This window comes from Gopherus evgoodei, chromosome 5 (genome assembly GCF_007399415.2).
Source record: "Gopherus evgoodei ecotype Sinaloan lineage chromosome 5, rGopEvg1_v1.p, whole genome shotgun sequence".
In the NCBI taxonomy this organism is placed as follows: domain Eukaryota; kingdom Metazoa; phylum Chordata; order Testudines; family Testudinidae; genus Gopherus; species Gopherus evgoodei.
In genome coordinates, this window is record NC_044326.1 from 85058370 (window position 1) to 85077622 (window position 19253).

The 19253-nt window shown below is 41.0% G+C and overlaps 1 protein-coding gene across 7 annotated transcripts in view; it reads left to right on the forward strand.

Moving 5' to 3' along the window:
* The window catches only part of LRBA (LPS responsive beige-like anchor protein), a 427307-nt gene that overhangs the window by 32715 nt on the left and 375339 nt on the right, over positions 1 to 19253 (forward strand). The window lies entirely within an intron of this gene.

The window sequence follows — 19253 nt, forward strand, 5'->3', positions numbered from 1 at the left end:
GACACGTTAACAGACTTTTCCAGTAGCTGTACTGGGCGTGAATGCATCCCAATTCTTCAGAGTAAATCAAATATTAAACACAATTGCTTTTAAAACCCTGTACTGCAGTTACAAATGTGCACTCACTGGAGCTGCCTTCTCCTGTGTCAGGGTCCAGGACCCCGCCTTAGGAGGGTATTGGCTCCAGGGTGACGAAAAGGTACTGGCTGCCAGGGAGAATGAATTCACTGCTTGCCTCCTGCACATTCTCCTCCTCCTCCTCCACAAAATTCTTCTCCCTGTTGTGTGAGACTCCCCCCTTGCAGGTGTCCATGGACAGTAGTGGGGTAGTGGTATGGTCTCCCCCCCCCCCAGAATGTAATGCAGCTGATCATAGAAGCGGCACGTATGGGGCTCTGACCTGGCGCAACCATTTGCCTCCTTTGTCTTTTGGTAGGCTTGCCTGAGCTCTTTAACTTCCACGCGGCACTGCTGTGTTTCCCCGTTGTAGCCTCTGTCCACCATGCCCTGTGCAATTTTGGCATATATATTAGCATTTCTTCTTTTTGATTGGAGTTTGGCCTGCACAGATTGTACTCCCCATACAGCAATCAGATCCAGTGTCTCCTGTTCGGTCCATGCTGGAACTCGTTTGCTATTCTTGGGGGATTGCATGATCACCTGTGCTGCTGAGCTTGCCACGCTGACCAAACAGGAAATGAAATTCAAAATTTCCCGGGGCTTTTCCTGTGTACCTGGCTAGTGCATCGGAGTTGAAAGTGCTGTCCAGAGCGGTCACATTGGAGCACTCTGGGGTAGCTCCCGGAGGCCAATACCATCCAATTGTGTCTGCACTACCCCAAATTTGATCCAAGACGGTTGATTTTAGTGCTGTTTTCCTCGCCAGGGAGGAGTACAGAAGTTGATTTTAAGAGCCCTTTAGGTCAACGGAACGGAGTTGGTTGTGCTTAAAAAATGGATGTAACGCAGCTAAATTCGACCTATCCTCGTAGTGTAGACCAAGGCTAAGCGTGAATGCTCACTGCAAAAAAAAGAGCATGTTCTTATCTCAGATTAACTGAAATAGCAATGACTCAGCAATCCAATTTTACAACCTTGAACTTTATCTGCTAACCCAAGTTAACAACTGAGTTGCCATGTTTTCACTTCTATTTTAACCTTCTCCTCCTCCTTCGTCATCTTTCTTTTCTTGTCCTTGTCACAAACTTGATGTTTTTCCATATACAGCAATGGTTCTTTCCGTCGCTGCAGCAAGGCCTTCCTTTGTACAGGTATTCCCACAGAGTTGGAAAATACGCAGGTGCTCCATGGTCTGCACCTCACCACACTTGCATATATTTGTCAGAATAGCCCCATTTGATCATATTAGTCTTTTGCTCTGCCAGTTTGTGCACGCAGGCGGTTCAGGCATCGCCACATTGACCAGTCTGTATCGTCCGTCTGGGAAGGGTACCCCTCAGGTTCCAGATCTATTTCAGTGCATCCTACTGTGCATAGTCTTTCATTCTATAACCTTGTGCCTTGCCAGTTGTCATATCCAAAGGCACAATATTGGGTATAAAAGTCTTTTGCAATTTAAGGTGTTTAATTATTCCTGTGTTACCATATAATGGATGCCTTGGATCTTCCGTCTGCTGTGATCTTTCCCTTTGGCTTGCTACCTTCCTCCTCATGTCAAGTGGTACAATGTCAGCCAGTAAGTACAAGCTATCATCCTGTGGTGTTGGCTTTATACATACTGTTATGCCATGACAACTGTTGCATAGAATCGGGTCTAATTTCTTAGCATGGATGGATTGTTCCTACTGGACATACATATTCTGTTATGGAGTAGCACAAGGTGATAGTGGTGGTTTGCAAAGTACCTGGATTGGCTTCCCACTTTGGGGTGACCAACTTTCGGAGGATGTTGTTACGGGCGCTAACTTTCCTTTTTGTCTTCTATTTTATCCTGAGATAGCTAATGTAGGCTACATAACACGAGTTAAGAACACACCTGTTAAAAAGCAATCTAGACATACCTTAAATGTGGGAGTTAGCTCTCTAGTTCTCCATCTGCATGATAAAGTTAAAGAAATCTTGTTCAGTAATACTCTAACTTCAAGGGGGGAAACTTTTGATGACAGATGCCAGTCACTGAATAGGTTTTTGGTAATTACGCTTGAAGTTTGTAATTTTTTAGTTCGTCTTATTTTTCATGTATTTAACAAAGCATGAGTGAACAGTAACATTACAGCATTTCCTCTTCCCTATGTTAACAAAGGAACCTTGCTAGCACTTCCATTAAAACTGGCTATCGCTATTCCTGGAGCTGAAAGCAGTATGTCCTGCTCTGAATTGTATCTATTACTTAGTTTTTTATATAACTGTGATGGGTGGGGTCACAGAGAACCCCTTGGGACTGTCACCTGCTGTGCTGAGACTACCTCTGAGCCCGTTTTCTCTGCCAGCTTGGGCATCCAGAACCCTGCCTTGTTGAGCCAGACATGCCGGTCTGCTCCCACACTGACCCAGGTCTGAACCACGTGCCCCAAAGCCTCAGACTTAACTGAAAACAGCTTAAGAAGTGCTCTTGTCTCCAGCACCCAGATACCCAGTTCCCAATGGAGTCCAAACCCCAAATAAATCCATTTGACTCTGTATAAAGCTTATACAGGGTAAACTCATAAATTGTCTGTCCTCTATAACACTGATAGAGATGCACAGCTGTTTGCTCTCCCAGGTATTAATTGCTTACTCTGGGTTAGTAAACAAGTGATTTTATTAAGTATAACAAATAGGATTTAAGTGGTTCCAAGTAATAACAGACAGAACAAAGTAAGTTACCAAGCAAAATAAAATAAAAACGCCTAAGCCTGATACATTAAGAAACTTACAGATAAATCTCACCCTCAGAGATGTTCCAATAAGCTTCTTTCACAGACTAGACTCCTTTCTATTCTGTGCTCAATCCTTTCCCCGGTACAATCCTTGTTCCAGTTCAGGTGATAGGGGATTTCTCATGTCTGTAGCCCCTTTGTTCTATTCCACCCCCTTGTATAGCTTTGGCACAAGGCAGTAATCTTTTGTCTCTCTGAGTCCCTACCCAGAGTGGGTACATGGAAAAGCACCAGGTTTAAGATGGATTCCAGTACCTGGTGACCTGGACACCCGTCCTGGGAGACCCCAAGCTTTCATTCTTCCTGGCCTGACTTACAGGAAGGCTTGCAAATAAAGAGAGCTATTTACAACCAGTTGTCCCAGTTGATGGGAGCAATCAAGTTCCCAAACCACCCTTAATGGCCCATGGTTTGCATAATTACAATAGGACCTCAGTTATTTCATATTTCTAGTTTCAGATACAAGAATGATACATTTACACAATTTGGACGACCGCACTCAGTAGATTTTAAGCTTTGTAATGATACCTTACAAGAGACCTTTTCCATGGAGCGTATTCCAGTTACATTATATTCACTCATTAGCATATTTTTATAAAATCATATGGAGTGCAGCATCACTAACATTTGAAAAACTTACATGACACCAATTCCCCAGAGTGGAAAATACCTATGCCACTGTATTCCCTGCATGTTGAAGGCATAATATAGGTATGTATTGTTAATTGAGTAATGTCTTCAATTATAACAGTCAATTCTCTTTCATTTCTTTCTTTACATTTACTTTTTCTACAGTGTTGCATTTTTCATGAGGGCTAGGTGATACTGCAGACCGCCACTGACCTCTTACCATAATCCATAAATCCCAGGAGAATCTTCCCTTTCTTTTTGTCCCAAACCTTTTCTACCTCCCATGGAAGGTATCATTACATGTTGGGAATGGACTCATGATTTACCTTAAGGAACCCATGAAAGGTCCATATCTGTCACCCATCAAACAATGTGGGATAAGACTGCCAAATGCACTGTTATACATTGGATACAATCAGGGTTCAAAGCAGAAGTTCCAAATCCACCTTCAAACCTGAACCCACTCTTCAAGAAGCACTGCAGCTTCTGAGGGTTGAGAGTCTGATGAAACAAACAACTGTTTGTTTTTGTTTAGATTTTTTTTGGTGAAAAGTGGACAAATTCAAACAAAGCTTTCAATTAAAAATGGTTAATTTGAAAAATCTTTAATAAAAAAGAGATCTCGACAGGCCATAAAACAGTAAATTTGAAGTAGAATAGTAGTTTAGGAATAAGCAACAGTTTCTCAGTTTCTGTCTTCAGTCTGTTTGACAGTTTGTTTAAGCATGGCTTGTTAATGGATTTTTTTATGTATTTTTAGCTCATAAATATTGGGGTGGACAGTCATCAAGATAATGGCTTTATGCCACTGATATAAACAAGTAGTATTGCAGTCCCAAGATTAAAATACATTTTCACATTTGTAGGGTCGTGTTCCCTGCTGCTCTGTTGACATAATGTACAAAATAAGACTGTGATCCTGAAGTTTGACCTATGTAGGCTCACCCTTTCATCTGAGCAGAGCCCCATTGCCTTCCATGTGGTTGCCGGGGCTGCCTCAAGGGATCAGGGTCTTAAGGCCTGTTACACACTGCAAAGTTAGGTCAATATAAGCTACATATGTGTTCATGTGTTGACACTTACATTTGTTTCTCACTGATGCAAACACCCCATTATGCCAACATAGTAACAGCAACTCCCCAAATGGCATTGCGCCATGGTCAATGTACTGAGGTTGATACTGCTCATGTATAGATACTGCGTTACTTATGTCAACCCTAGCAGTCCTCAGGCAGATACTGACTGCTCTGGTCTCAGTTGTGAACTCCACTGCCCAGGGGTCAGGTAGATTGAAAACGCCCACCTGCCTGCTCCCCAAAAAAAGACTCCAAAATTTTGGAAATGTCTTTTCCTGATTGTCTGTCTTGGTGAGTACACCTTGCAACTCTCTGTTGCATGCCCAGGTACGCTCTGGTTTAGAGTTGTCATAGTATAATTCCCCAATCTGAACCTTAGAGTCCAAAAGTTGGGGTACCAGCATGAATTCCTCTAAGCTTAATTACCTGCTTAGATCTGATACGCTGTCACCACCCAAAAAAATAGTGTTTTGGGGCACTCTGGTCCCCCCAAAAACCTTCCCTGGGGACCCCAAGACCCAAATTCCTTGAGTCTTACAACAAAGGGGAATAAACCATTTCCCCTCCTTCTCCTTTCTTCCTCCCAGATCTTTACCACCCCGGGTGCACTAGGAGATCACCGTGATTCAAACTCCTTGAATCACAACACAGAGAAATCAGGTTTTTCCCCCACTTCTCTCCCCCTCCCAGACATTCCCTCCCTGGGCTATCCTGGAGAGAGAGACAGATTCAAGCTCCATGAATCTAAACAAAGGGATTCCCCCTTTCCCCACCTCCCTTCTTTCTCCCTGTCTTCCACCAATTTCCCAGTAAGTACAGACTCAATTCCCTTGAGCCTCAACAAGGGGAAGAAATCAAACAGGTCTTAAAAAGCAAAACTTTTAATAAAAAGAAGGAAAAAAGGTAAAAGTTGTTTCTGTAATTTAGATGGTAAAAGTACAGAGTCTTTCAGCTTATAGACACTAGAGAGAAGCCTCCCCCCAGCAAAATACAATTTAAAATACTTCCAGCACAATACACATTTGCAAATACAGAAAACAATCAAAAGACTAAACTCGCCTTTTCCTGGTACTTATTAAAATTAGAATAGAAGAGATTTTTTTCAGAAAGATTGGAGGAATCTGCTTACATATCTGGTCCCTCTCAGAATCCAGAGAGAACAACACAAAACACAAAAAACACAAACAAAGGCTTCCCTCCACCGAGATTTGAAAGTATCTTGTTTCCTAATTGGTCCTCTGGTCAGGTGTTTTTGGTTCCCTATTTGTTAACCCTTAACAGGTAAGAGACATTAACCCTTAACTATGTGTTTATGACAAGAGTAGATAGCAACTAAGTGGATCTCCTTTGTCTGTAGGGAGAAGAGGCTGTGCAAGCACAGCTATGGGCCAGCTCTAGAAATGTTGACATCCTCCCTGCAATCTGCTTGTAGATGCTGGAGAAGGTGTATGACAGGGACTAGCAATCTTGTGGGGGACTAGCAATCAAGCAGTGCTGCATGAAAGTGAAGGAGCTGAGGCAGGCATACCAGGGAAGCCAATGATCGATCTGATGCCAAGCCACAGATATACTGGTTTTACAAACAGCCGCATGCTATGCTTGGCGGAAACCCCACCACCATCCTGCACGCCATTGTGGATGCTTCTGAGGTGCCCAAGCTATCAGCTCCTGGCCTGAACAGTGAGAATGAGAAGAAAGGGATGGAGGATGGGAGACATGTGACTGGGGGATCTGGCTAGAACACAAGCCAGGACCTGTTTGAGACTCCACTGCAGTGTAGTCAGTCCCAGCAGTGACCAAGGGCAAGTCTGATGCAGGGAAGGATTCTTGGACATGGATACAGCTATTGACTTTTCATTAATTTACTCATACTGGAAGAGGTAGTGGTACAACAAAGAGCATTATATGCTTTCTGTTCCCCTGGAGTTAGGCAAGGGCTATGCAGACAAGTTTATGTAAATGGGGATGTCCCTTGAATCCGCCTGCAACTTCTCAATGGAACTTTCATGGAGATATTCTGCAGTCCTCTCCCAGAGATTTCTAGAGAGGGCTGCCTTAGTTATTTCTCTCATAGGACAATTTCTCACACCAGTCAGTGATAACTTTGGCAGGTACTGTTGCAGTACGCAGGTTAGCCGCATACGGGCTTGGGCAGCTTATGAACGTCAGCAGCAGCTTGCCTTTTCCCATTTAAAAAAAAAATTATTTTTTTTTACCCTCAGGAGTGAGATATCCGCTAAAAACACCACCCTGTGGAAAATGGTGCTACTGTTCAGTATCATTGTACTATACTCAATGTCATGCAACAAAGCAATTCCCTCCGCATTTCCCTCACCCGTGTCTGGCCATACTCACCATGGCTGGTCCTGTGAGTGGCAAACATTCTGAAGCACAAGTGTCAATAAGCATGGCCTGTTTTAAAACTTTAGGGGAGCGCAAGGGAAAGGAGTTCAGAATCTTAAGTTTTGGTTTCTGTTGTGACTATACTGCCAACAATACCTCTGTCTGTGTTAGCTGCATCTGTTGCCATTGTGGCCTTGAGAGATTGAGCCAGATAAGGAGGAGAAAGAAGAGGGCTTGGGAAGACCTGTTCCATGAGATCCTGCAAGCTAGTGCTGCGTCAGGTTGGGAGGCTCAGCTCCCTTTGCAGTCCATGGAGAACTCCATTGCAGCACCTTTCTCCCCCCAACATTTCCTTACTCCTATTCCTACCACTCCATACAGGGGGACATAAAGGACAACCACAGCTTCACATAACTGACCTGTGAAAACTCTGGTAGCTCTGTGTGTTGCTAAAATGGACATGAATGTTCTTTCCACTTGATAGTTCTGTTCTGTTAATATATAAGTTTTTAATGAATTTGCTTTGAAATTGCTCCCTCTTGTTTTCACTAATTTTGGTATTGAATAAAATTCAATTATTTGGAACATAATTCATCTTTATTAGTTCACAAAATATCTGCAGTGTGCCTAACAGTTCTGAAAGCACCCACTTGTTACTGTACAGTTTAACACAACGCAGGATCAGTGACAAACACATCCACTGCAATAATCATAAATGTACAACAACCCCTGCAAAATTAATCGGTGCATTGTCAGTGTTATATTTATAGATGTGCACCAACCATCACGCAATTCCTAACAGGCCCCGAGACAGCAGGGCCAGATAGAGCATTGTGTACTTCAACACATTACTGTGGCTCACTGGTTAAGTACTCCTTCAAAGCCTCCCTGAAACATATAGCTCTGTGTTGAGCTTCTTCTAGCCCTTATGTCTGACTGTTCAAACTCAGCAGACAGATGCTCTATCGCCACCCTCGTGGCAACTTTTTTACCTCTTTGCTTCACAGATATTATGCAGGACACAGCAGGCAGCTATAACCATTGGGATATTTTCCTCACTGAGATCCAATCTTGTGAGTAAACAAGACCAGTGTCCCCTTCAGTCTACCAAAAGCACATTCAACTGGTAGTTGAATCATCCCTTGCTGCTGTCAGGGTAGCTGGTGTATGACTTCATCAGCAAGGAGTAGGCTAAGTCCCACAGGATCACTATTGGTGTTTCAACACTGCAAACGGTAATCCTCTGGTCAGGGGAAAAGAGTCCCTGCTTGTAACTGTAACTCTGCCTGGTACAGGACACAGCTAAGAGTGGTAGGAAGAGGGAGTAAGAGTGCCAATCTCAGGTCAGATTGCCAGAATACAGGTCATACATCGCAGACTGGTGGTGTATTCTGTCATAAGACTTTACCAGTCCAGTAACACATTTATGCTTCCAAAATGCTGTTTTTATTTACTAAGGAGCCACAGACCGTCTCCTTGAGGTCCGTTAGCCCTTCATGCATCACCCAGACAAATCAGACTTCTGCGATAAATTATTATTAAAACCAGAAGTCACATATATTAGGTTCTTCCAGTTCCAAAGAACCAGACACTCACTGCAGGTAAATATATATGTACTTCAGAATCTTACTAAATATCACCCTGCGGTCAGTTAAAGATTTATTAATAGAAAACAAGAGTTATTAAATGATTAAAATAGATCATTTACATTACAGTTTATTTCAGAGTTTGTAGATCAGGATAATAGCAGTGATGTTAAATCTGCCAGTTTGCAATAAGTCGCTGTAGTTCATCTCGAATATTGGATCCTCAGTCCATTGTTCAAATCTTCCCTTTGTTTGAAATCATAGTCCAGAGATGTGGAGCAGGAAAGTCTCCTCCATTTATATCCTCAGCCTATGTCAAGGGTGGGCAAACTTTTTGGCCCAAGGGCCACATCTGGGTGGGGAAATTGCGTGCAGGGCCATGAATGTAGGACTAGGGCAGGGCATTGGGATGTGGAAGGGAGTGTGGGGTGCCAGAAGGGGGTCAGGGCAAGAGGTTGGGTGTGCAGGAGGTGTGCAGGGTGTATGGGGAGGCTCGGCAGGGGGGTTGGGGTGCAGGGTGCGGCAAGGGTTGAGGTGCAGGAGGATGCGGGCAGGGGCTCAGGGCAGGCGGTTGGGGTGCGAGCGTGGCCCTGCGCCGCTTACCTAGAGCGGCTCCGGGGTGGCAGCGGCATGCTGTGGGGCTAGGACAGGCACTGTGCCCGCCTTGGCCTTGCTCTGTGCTGCTCCCGGAAGTGGCCGGCACCATGTCTCTGCAGCTTCTGGGGGAGAGGGGGAGAGGGCTCTGTGTGCTACCTGGTCTGCGGGTAACCTCCCTGAAATTCCCATTGGCTGCAGTTCCTGTTCCCAGCTAATGGGAGGTGCGGGGGCGGTGCCTACAGGTGAGAACAGTGTGCGGAACCCTCTGCTGCTTCGTCCCCCAGGGGCCACAGGGACATGGTGCCAGCCGCTTCTGGGGTGGCAATCCCAAAGGCTGGATCCAAAGCTCTGATGGGCCGGATCTGGCCTGCGGGTTGTAGTTTGCCCACTCCTGACTTACGTGCATGGAAAATTACTGTCTCAAACATGGAGTCAGGGATCACATGTTCTTCATGCCCTTGCTGAGTGATGAGGCATCCTTGTCTGCATGCTGTCTGAGGCATCTTTAGGAGGGCCCCTTTGGAAGAGTTGATTCTTTTTAATGACCCATCAACCATGGCTGGCTGGTCTTGATGTAAATCTGTCTTGTGGGTTATTACCCGAGAAACACAACATGTTTGAGATACAAACATATAGCAAAGATTCATAACTTCACATGTTATGACAATACACATATATAAAGAATAACATTATTCAACAAATCACAGCTCCTGTAGTGAAAGATTTTAATTCTATACAGGGATAGCAATCCTTTGCTGTTTGCAATACTTTGCTTTTGATTTGGTATGTATGAGCCAAGATATTCAAGAGTGAGGCTATGCTGGGCTCTGTCTGTAATGCTTACTGCCATTGCTTGATAGAGAAATGCCTATAGATTTTCATACAGAAATTAATATTTCAAAATACTTTTGTAGTTGTGCTGAGACTATATATCTGTGAGTTTCATGCCTTCTTTTTGCATTTAAAAAATGAAGTGTCCTTTAGTGGAAGAGAAGTTGAGAGAGTTCACATGGAATTCAAATGGCAGGCCAAATTTTGGGGGGATTGGTAGAAAACAGGCTGGTTTGGAATAAGCTCTGAACAGAAGGGCAGGGTTCCGCTGCCTATAAATCCCTGAATGAGCCTTTTAGGTTTATTGCATAGCACTAATACCAATTAGCAGTAAGCAGGAGTGCTAACTTAGATGAGCAGAGTGGGGAAAGAGACAGCTGTGGGTGAGACGTTAAATGCAACCATATCCAACAGTTTAACCGTTGCTGTAACATTTGGCCATGGCAGTAATTTTTATCCCTTTTTATTTAATACACAAGGAGTTCTACTTTTCAGTACTAAGAAGTTTTAACTCTTTTAAAATTAAAATACTCAGTGATCAGAGGTAAGAATTGAAAGCAATAGTTCTGAATGCACCAACTCCTAATTCTGCTTCCTGTAACAAGGTGTCCTGCCTGTGAATGCTTTTACTTTTAAATTCAAATGTGTTTTAAGTGTTAAAAAATGAACAGGAAATTATTATTAAACAATGAGTGTACGAAGTCCTATTAAAGTGGATATGACTGCTATATTGTATCATCAGCATCAGCTCTCAATTATCAGTTTCACAGTGGATCTCTCTTAATTACTTTAAAGCAACTTTCATGCTATCTGTTTACAGTTTAACACTACAACAAGACACTTTGTCAAAAAGTTGTACATCAAAGTATAATGAACAAAGTTGTAGGTATCAAGAACCAATGTAATTATTCACAAATCCATATCTTCCAGGGTCCCCTTACTGAGATGATATGCTGCCGTAGAAAATGGCAGGGGTCTTAACTGGCTTTCTCATTCTTAGGTTTTCTAACTAGTGCAACCTGCTCTTTCTAAACTGAAACCACAGCTACATATGTATATTCCAGAGTAGTTACTCATCTTCGCTAAATGCACGTTCTTTTACCTGCTTCTGTGCTTTTCCACTCTTTCCTCTTAACATAAGTGAAAGTTAGTGACTTCAACACTTGTCCCTCTTATACTCAGTGTTTGGCCTAGTGTTTCTCCTAAGGGTGGAAACCTAGCTGCGTAAGTGAGGTAAATTCTCTAATCCTAAATGAATGCTTGTCTTAATCTTCCAGGTCATATCATTTATCAAACCTCTCTTCAAACTTGCAAGATGAAACTGAGACAAAGGTGTTTGGTCCACATGCTCACGAACAGATCATCTTTCTTTCAGGGACACAGAGAGAGAAATGGCATTACTATTACCCTTGTCAATAAATTCATGGATTAACTTTGTAAAGTGTGTAAACATGGTTCCTTTTTTAAAGGAATTGCAAATCTTGTTTGTTTAGGAATTATTGCTTTTTAAATACACTGACAATTTAAAATCTCCTCTTTGTACTTTGAGAACGTAAGGGTCTACAACAGTGGTTCTCAAACCTTTGTACTGGTGACCCCTTTCACATAGCAAGCCTTTAAGTGAGACCCCCCCAATAAATTAAAAATACTTTTTATGTATTTAACACAATTATAAATGCTGGATGCAAAGTGGGGCTTGAGGTGGAAACTGACAGCTCTTGACCCCCCATGTAATAACCTCATGACCCCCTGAGGGGTCCTGACCCCTAATTTGAGAACCCCTGGTCTACAAGAATTGCTTTATCCTAACTATCCACTCAGCTCTCAGTGCCATCCCACCAAAACAGAGATTAGCACCTCTTCATTTTGGGGGCTCTTTTATGTCATAATAAGTATTAGAAACTCTGATGACAGTAGCAAGTTGGTTGGCTTCTCTTATTCTGTCTGCATGGTGTGTTTGTTTTACTTAGCCTACATTTACTACTCTTTATGATTACTAAATTTGTCTTCCTCTTCATTAGAGAGACACATTTGATTAGAATACTGTGAGCTTCAGCACATGTGTCTTTTGTAACCTAAACTGATGAAGAAGCTGACACCGAGGTTCTCTCTGAGGTATTGCTCTTACTGGGTAAAATTTCAAGTCAGAATAATTGTATTGTCAGGTATCAAGTACTCAAACTAGTATAGCCCATACTACTGCCTTAAGGAAAGTAACATTTGTAGCCTGCCAGCTTTTAAGGGAGCTAACCTAAAAAAGCAGTCTCTACGGTTTCATTCAGTATTGAAACACATTATGGTTGATTTTCCTTCACTGAATTGTAAAGGAAAATAAATAGTAACATCTAAAAACTATTTCAGAATGATTTTTCCATGTATGTGCCTTGTTCAACTTTATTGTAAACCTCCTTAAATGGATGCTAAAATGTAATATTAACAATTATATCAATGTTGCTGTCCTCACAGTGTACTTCAACACATTAATTTTGCCCTTCATTCTCACGTAATAAAATTCTAATTCACGTAGGGCCAGATTTTTAAAGGTATTTAAGTGCCTGAAGATGCGGATAGATGCTAAGGCACTTGTTAATATCTGATTAAGCACCTCTCTTAATCTTTAGGTGCCTGAATAACTTTAAAAATCTGGCTTCACTGACTAGGACAGTATTTCTTAACCTGGATTCCAAAGTGTTAGGCATATCAAATAAATTCACAGATTAGCAATAGGAGCTGTTTAAGATTGTTTCAGATAAAGTTGTGCAATATTTTCAAATATAAGTATCTTCAAACATTTAAACTATATTTTTCTTACCATAGTTCGTGTATCACTTCATTTGGATGTGTTTGGGGAGAGGTGGAGAAAACTCTGTGTGGTTATCTTTCACACATTTTAATATTAGACATTTACAGTAATAGTCTCTTGGCCTTCAGAATCTGTTACCTCAAATGCCCATAAGGTGGTGCTCATCAGTTGTGATTTTGTGTGTGGGTAGACCTGTTAGAAGAATCTAAAGATGTATAGGATCCTATTATGACTGAGTGTGCAGATGTATTGCTCTGGATTATTTAAAATTATATATACTCATAGTATTGTGTGCTGACATAGAATATATAAATTAATATGCTATTTTGGAGAGTGCTTTAAGGACAGGCTCCAATCATATGCTAGCTTTGCTACTTTAGGAAAGACTGTGTGTCATTCAAATTACTGATGCTGATTGACAAAGATGGTAAATGACCACGTGACCTTTCTGACCTTAAAATGAAAAATAAATATTCCACATTAGGTGTAAAACAAGTTATTTTATTTAGTCTGATCTTTGCCTTTTGCTGTTTTCTTTTCCTTTATTGCAATTTGCTTCAAGCAGCTCCTCTGCTGTGCCTACTTCAACATCAAAATTTTCCTCCTTAGAAAATGGTTCTGGTATTGATCATGTTTTGTTCTGGTCACAAATGTCTATGGGCTCAGCCTGATAGTTCTCTGCAGAGCAGATAAAAATCAATGATTTTTTTAAATAAAAGAAATCAGATTTTTTATTTAAATCAATTTTTTTTGATAAAATGCTTTTTGAGAAAAGAGTTTTAATTAAGATACATTATAGCTCAAAGATATCTCATCATGGAATAGAGATTATAAATTCTAATTTATAGTATGAGGCAATATATTCATGTAATGTTTAAGAAAAGTTTTGTAAATGAGTTCCAATAGTTCATGGATTAGGGACCCAATTTTATGGAGTTCCAGGGGCTTCTGTATAGATTATTTAGGTTAATCTTTCTATCTATCCTATGGGACTCAGTGCTCAGTCCAGAAGATACCATCAGAGATGCGTAGTTTTGCAATTCTCAAACTGTGAATTTGTGGCTCCAGAGATAACATGTTAGTTGACAGCAAAAATGTTTTAAAAATAAATACTATATAGAGGTGAGAAATGACAGACCTCAACCCTATTGTCCCTCTGCAAATCTGTATGGACGGAGTCAATCCCTTACCTCTCTCTAAAAGTGCAAAGTTTCAAAAAGTTCAACAAATAGAAGATTGAAGGGAGTGGAATAGATCTGGACAAGGAGAAGAAGTCTGGAGATAAATGTGAGCAGGGAGGGACAGGCAGTAGAAACAAAAGTGAAACTGTTTGAGCAGCATATTCCAGAAATCTTGAGGTCTTTCTAAGTGTAGCGTTCATTGATTTGAGCTCTACCTTAGCATTCTCTCACTAGAAGGGAAAACCTATAATGGCAGTAGGCCATAAAAGAGACCCAGTTTGGGAATATTTTAATGAAGTTCCTCTACTTGTGGGTAAGACAGGCATGTGTGCAAAATGCAAACAGTGTAATAAAGAAATGCAGGGGCTGATTGCCCAAATGAAACAACATCATGAGAAGTATTCCTTCTCAGGAGGAAGCTGCGTTGATGATGATGATGATGAAAGGAGGAACATGTCTGAACACGCAGGATCTTCAGGTTGGTAACAACCAACAAGAATGCACTTTTATGTAGAAATCCATGATTAAATTGAGTCTTCCTGACTAGTGATTTAAATAATCATTTACATCAATTTGATTTAAATCAAATCCATCCTGGTTCTCTGTGAACAAATTAACGAGCTCTACAGAAGGTGGGTTAGTTAATAAATATTTATTGTTTTTTCCACTAAAGTAGTGCTCATGTTTAATGTCCAGTGTTTTGTGGCTAGCCAGAATACTATTTCCAGTTCCAAATGTGGTGTGTGGTGGACTGGGCAGTTTGTAACTCTGGTGTGCATAATTCTGAGGTTCTACTGTAACCCCTTAATACTAATAACATAAGTTGAGCAGTAATATTAAACTGGGTTTATGAAGAAAACATTCCCTCCATTAGGCTTCTTGTGAAGCAAGTTTTTTTTTCTCCTTCCTAGAAACAGCAAATTATTATTCTAGGAAAACTCAACTAGTAGTTTCAAAACTGTTAACCTTTGTAACGAATTACTGTCTTCTTACAAAAAAGTAGCCTGCCTGTGAAGACTGTTTAAAACAGGGATCGGCAACCTTTGACCTGCAGGCCGCCAGGGTAAGCACCCTGGTGGGCCGGGCTGGTTTGTTTACCTACTGTGTCTGCAGGTTCAGCTGATCTCGGCTCCCACTGGCCGTGGTTCGCCGCTCCAGGCCAATAGGGGTGGCAGGAAGCAGCACGGGTAGAGGGATGTGCTGGCTGCTGCTTCCCGCCGCTCCTATTGGCTTGGAGCGGTGAACGGCGGCCAATGGGATCCGCGATCAGCCAAACCTGCGGACACGGCCGGTAAACAAACCGGCCTGGCCCGCCAGGGTGCTTACCCTGGCGGGTTGCGTGCCAAAGGTTACCGATCTCTGGTTTAAAACCTGAAGCCTGGGTGGGAATATTTTCTGACTGTTTGGAGTATGCACTGTTAGTAGACATGAGGCTATATAGATGCAACTTGAGATGTTCTAAGTGGGAGCAATATTTAAGTGTTTTTTTACGGGACAGTCTGGAATTGTTTCCATGACCATTATTCAGTGAATTTTCTACAGTTTTGACTGGACTTTCTCTGCTCTGTGCTGATTGGCTGTTTTGTGCCAATCCCCTCCTCCCTTAGTCTTGTCACCTTACTTTACTCCACACCTGCCCTTATTCTCTCCTCCCCGTCCTTTCCCCCTTGGCCCTCTTCCTCTCTGTTTTCTTTCCATGTAGCTTATCCCACCTAAGTAACACCCCCCCATGGCCCCTCAACTGTGGATTGAACTAACTAAATATCATCTTGTAGAAATGGCAGGCTTTTTTATCTACATGAACAGGATAGTGAAATGCAGGAACAAAGTTGATAAATAATCCTAAAATTCATCATTTAGCAAGGTAAAATACAACTTGAAAGTTAAGTCATCTGTTTTCCCCAAGATTTGGGGGATTGGAAAAATGGCACTCTTTTCTTGGGGAGGGCAGAGTGCTTTTTTTAAAGTTGGGTTATTTTGCAATGTGAAAGAATGTGAATAAGCTACAGGATTTGTCCAAAGAGCAGGATGAAATTTTTCTGATTAGTAGTTTATTTGCCATAAATGCAGCTTTAATTGACCCAAAACTATTTTGCCAATAAATTTGATGCAAATTCACCAAATAGTTTAAACCAAAATGTTTTTTCGCAGCTTAGGCACCATTCACAAAATGGAAGGAGGAAGAGGTGGTGCCGCTGCCACCCTTCTTGTAATCTTTAGCCGAGTGGTTAGAGCACTGGAATGTGGTAGACCTGGTTCAATTCCCCCCCTACCATCTCCCATTTGGAGATGGGATTTGAACTTGAGTCTCCTGCACTCCAGGAGAGTGCCCTGTTCTCTAGGCTGAAATATTCTGCTGTGGGTATCAGTCTCTTTTGTTTACGTTGATGGTTTTTTTATTTAAATTTAGGAATTATTTTGGGGGAAGTTCTGTGACCTGTGTTGCACAAATGGTCAGAGTAGTTGAGCACAATGGTCCTTTCTGGCCTTAGAATCTGAGTATGAATGGCAATGAATAATCCATTTGGTCACAGAGAGTGAGATGTGGTTCATACACATTCCAGTTCCTGCTCCAATGACTATTAAAATACTTATACACAATTCAGTAGCCTCAGCAGAGACTGAAACCCACACCAGAATATTCCATAGTCCAGTGGATTAAGATGCTTTCCTGCAATGAGGGAGACCCAAGTTCAAATCTTGTGCCCACATCAGATAGTGGGGGAAATGGAAGCTGGTTCTCTTATGTCCCAGGTGTATGCCGTAAGCACTGGCCTAATGGCTATAACGGAGGTGGTGCTGCTGCCACAACCATCCCTCTTCCTGTTGTATGAAGCTAGCTCTTTAAAAATACCTTAACAGATTTTTTTTAATACGCTTAAATTTTTCACGAACTTTGGAATGTTCAGCCCAAATCAGATTTTTTTTTAATGCTGCCAGTGAACTGAAAAATCAGTCATTTAATTCAGCTCTTTTTGTACGTGCCTTTTACAGAAATTTGCAAAATATAATGCATCTAGATTTTTGGATCTTAATTGGTAAAATAAAAATAAATCAAGTAAGGCCTTGTCTACATGCACAAATTGTACCACTTAAATCACCCTAGTGTGGATGTAAATATATTGGTATAACAGTGTTGATCTTGGTATGGCTTCCTTCTGTATGGGAATGGTAATGAGCTATACTGGTATAACCACACTAATTGTACCAATATAATTATTTCAGTAAAAATAAATCACACATCTAACCAAAACAGCTATACCAGTAGACCAGGTCTAAAATAAAAAATATTTTTTGTACTATTTTTCTTTAGAAACTAATATTTATGAACCTCAAGATACTCCACTATATGCAATGATCTAATAATGACACTATTTGTGTCATTCTCAGCATTAGACCACTTTGTCATACCTCATTTTAGTGCTGCTAATTCCAGATTTTTCTTCAACTCTTCCCTTAAAATGTTGCTCTACTGAGGCTAGCATCAGTGGCATCTTACTCAGTCTGTTTCCACTGTAAGCAAGCAGTTACCTAAGTGGAAACCAGTTGAAGATAATAATGTTGCCAAGAGCCTAATTTGAAAGCATTTGGGATTTGCAAAGATGATGATGCACTCAGTTCTGAATTTGGCTTGGAAAAGGAAAGAACCTAGTGTGGCTGTTAGATCCCAGGTTGAATTTTTGGGATGGGCAGTTGAATGAAACATTGCTTTACTTGTAAACTAAGCATATTTGCTCTGAGTTGATACATTAATATGGTAAATATCAAAACCCGCTGCCATTTTTAGTTATTTTTCACAATGCAGCTACACTTTGAGTCCTGATATCTTGCTTGTAAGAGATGATATATGATGGAGTGATTTTTCTTCTTTGAAATTGACATTCCTTTTGCTATCAGTAAATAAAAGTGTAGAATTTCACCAGGATGGATTAAATGTAAAGTTGCCTGAATGCCCAGAGAGATGAAAGACATTTTGTAGGCATCCAACTTCTGCACAAAATTTTAAAAAGAATTTCCTATCTAAATCAAAAAATGACATCAGAGTCTAAATTTATTACTAAGGAGATGGTCCTTTCTTTTTTTTGTTTTGGTGGCATTATTCTCTCCCTTTTAAAATGATACTTTCTTAGTGTTCAATTCTATCAGGTTTTTTTAGGCCAGATATTTCAGTGAAAGGGTGGATGAGGAAAAAGATTTATTGTCATCTGTTAATCTCACTTTTCAGAAGAAAAGCATATTCTAAGAAACACCACCTTGCATATTACCATTTTATGTTTGGCTTTGGCTACAGCCTTCTTCAGGGTATCTATTGCAGCTTCGTCCAGGGGATTGTGTTTCATTTTGATTCAAGTGAGTAATGTTAAAACATCCTTCTAAATTCTAGTGCTGGTTGTCATTCCAGAACAAGCTTTTTCTTTGCAAATATAACTAAATAAAATGAAATAGCTTGCAATATTGGGAACCACATTATTTCCAGGATTATCTGGGTTTGTGTCTGAGTTTTGAAATTAAACCTGCTGATTAAGTTGCATAAAGCTTCAACAAATGGTCAAGCCTCAGCAGATGCTGCTTTTGGCTGCGGAGATCTGCAGTCTGTTCAGATCAGTTAATTAACCTGATCTCTGCTGTCTTGTTGTTCATTGTACTTCTCTTAGAAGCCCAGAAGTCTACTTTAGTGGTAATTACAGATACAGAAAATTACTATTTTGCTAGCTAATTGTTTGCTTATGTCAGGCTTTTATTTCAAACCCCTCTAGTCTAACAGTTGTTGGTTTCCCGATTTTAAAGAATCTGATAGAAAGATTTTAGTTGGACATAAGAGAGCAAACTGAAGAATAGTTCTCTCGTCTGTTGGTGGCACAAGAATAGAGTAAAATTGCATTTTTCATAATGTACATTAGGTGATTCAGGGATTTTTGTATTCTGAGACCTGGTTTTATATCCTGATCAGTTCATAAGTGAGTTTGGTTTCCTTATAATCCCCATCAGTGCATATTACATATTGTGTAACTACCACACAATGTGGCACAACTGAGAAATGTCCGCTCCCTCATAGAGAGACTCAGTACTGGAATTACAACTGGATTGGTAGGAGCTGCTTGGGAAAAATCTAAATTACATCTACCTAAACTAGTCTCTAGTCAGTGCTGTTTTGGCTTTACAGAGAGGGATGTAGGATCATGAAGAACAGAGATAAAAACATCTGGCAACTCATCAAGAGAAACCAGTGGCAACATTTTATTTCAAGATCTAACTTTTTAAGCTTAAGTAAAATTAAGATTTCACTGTTTTGATGGGATGAAAATGAAGGACAGGGAGTCACAGTG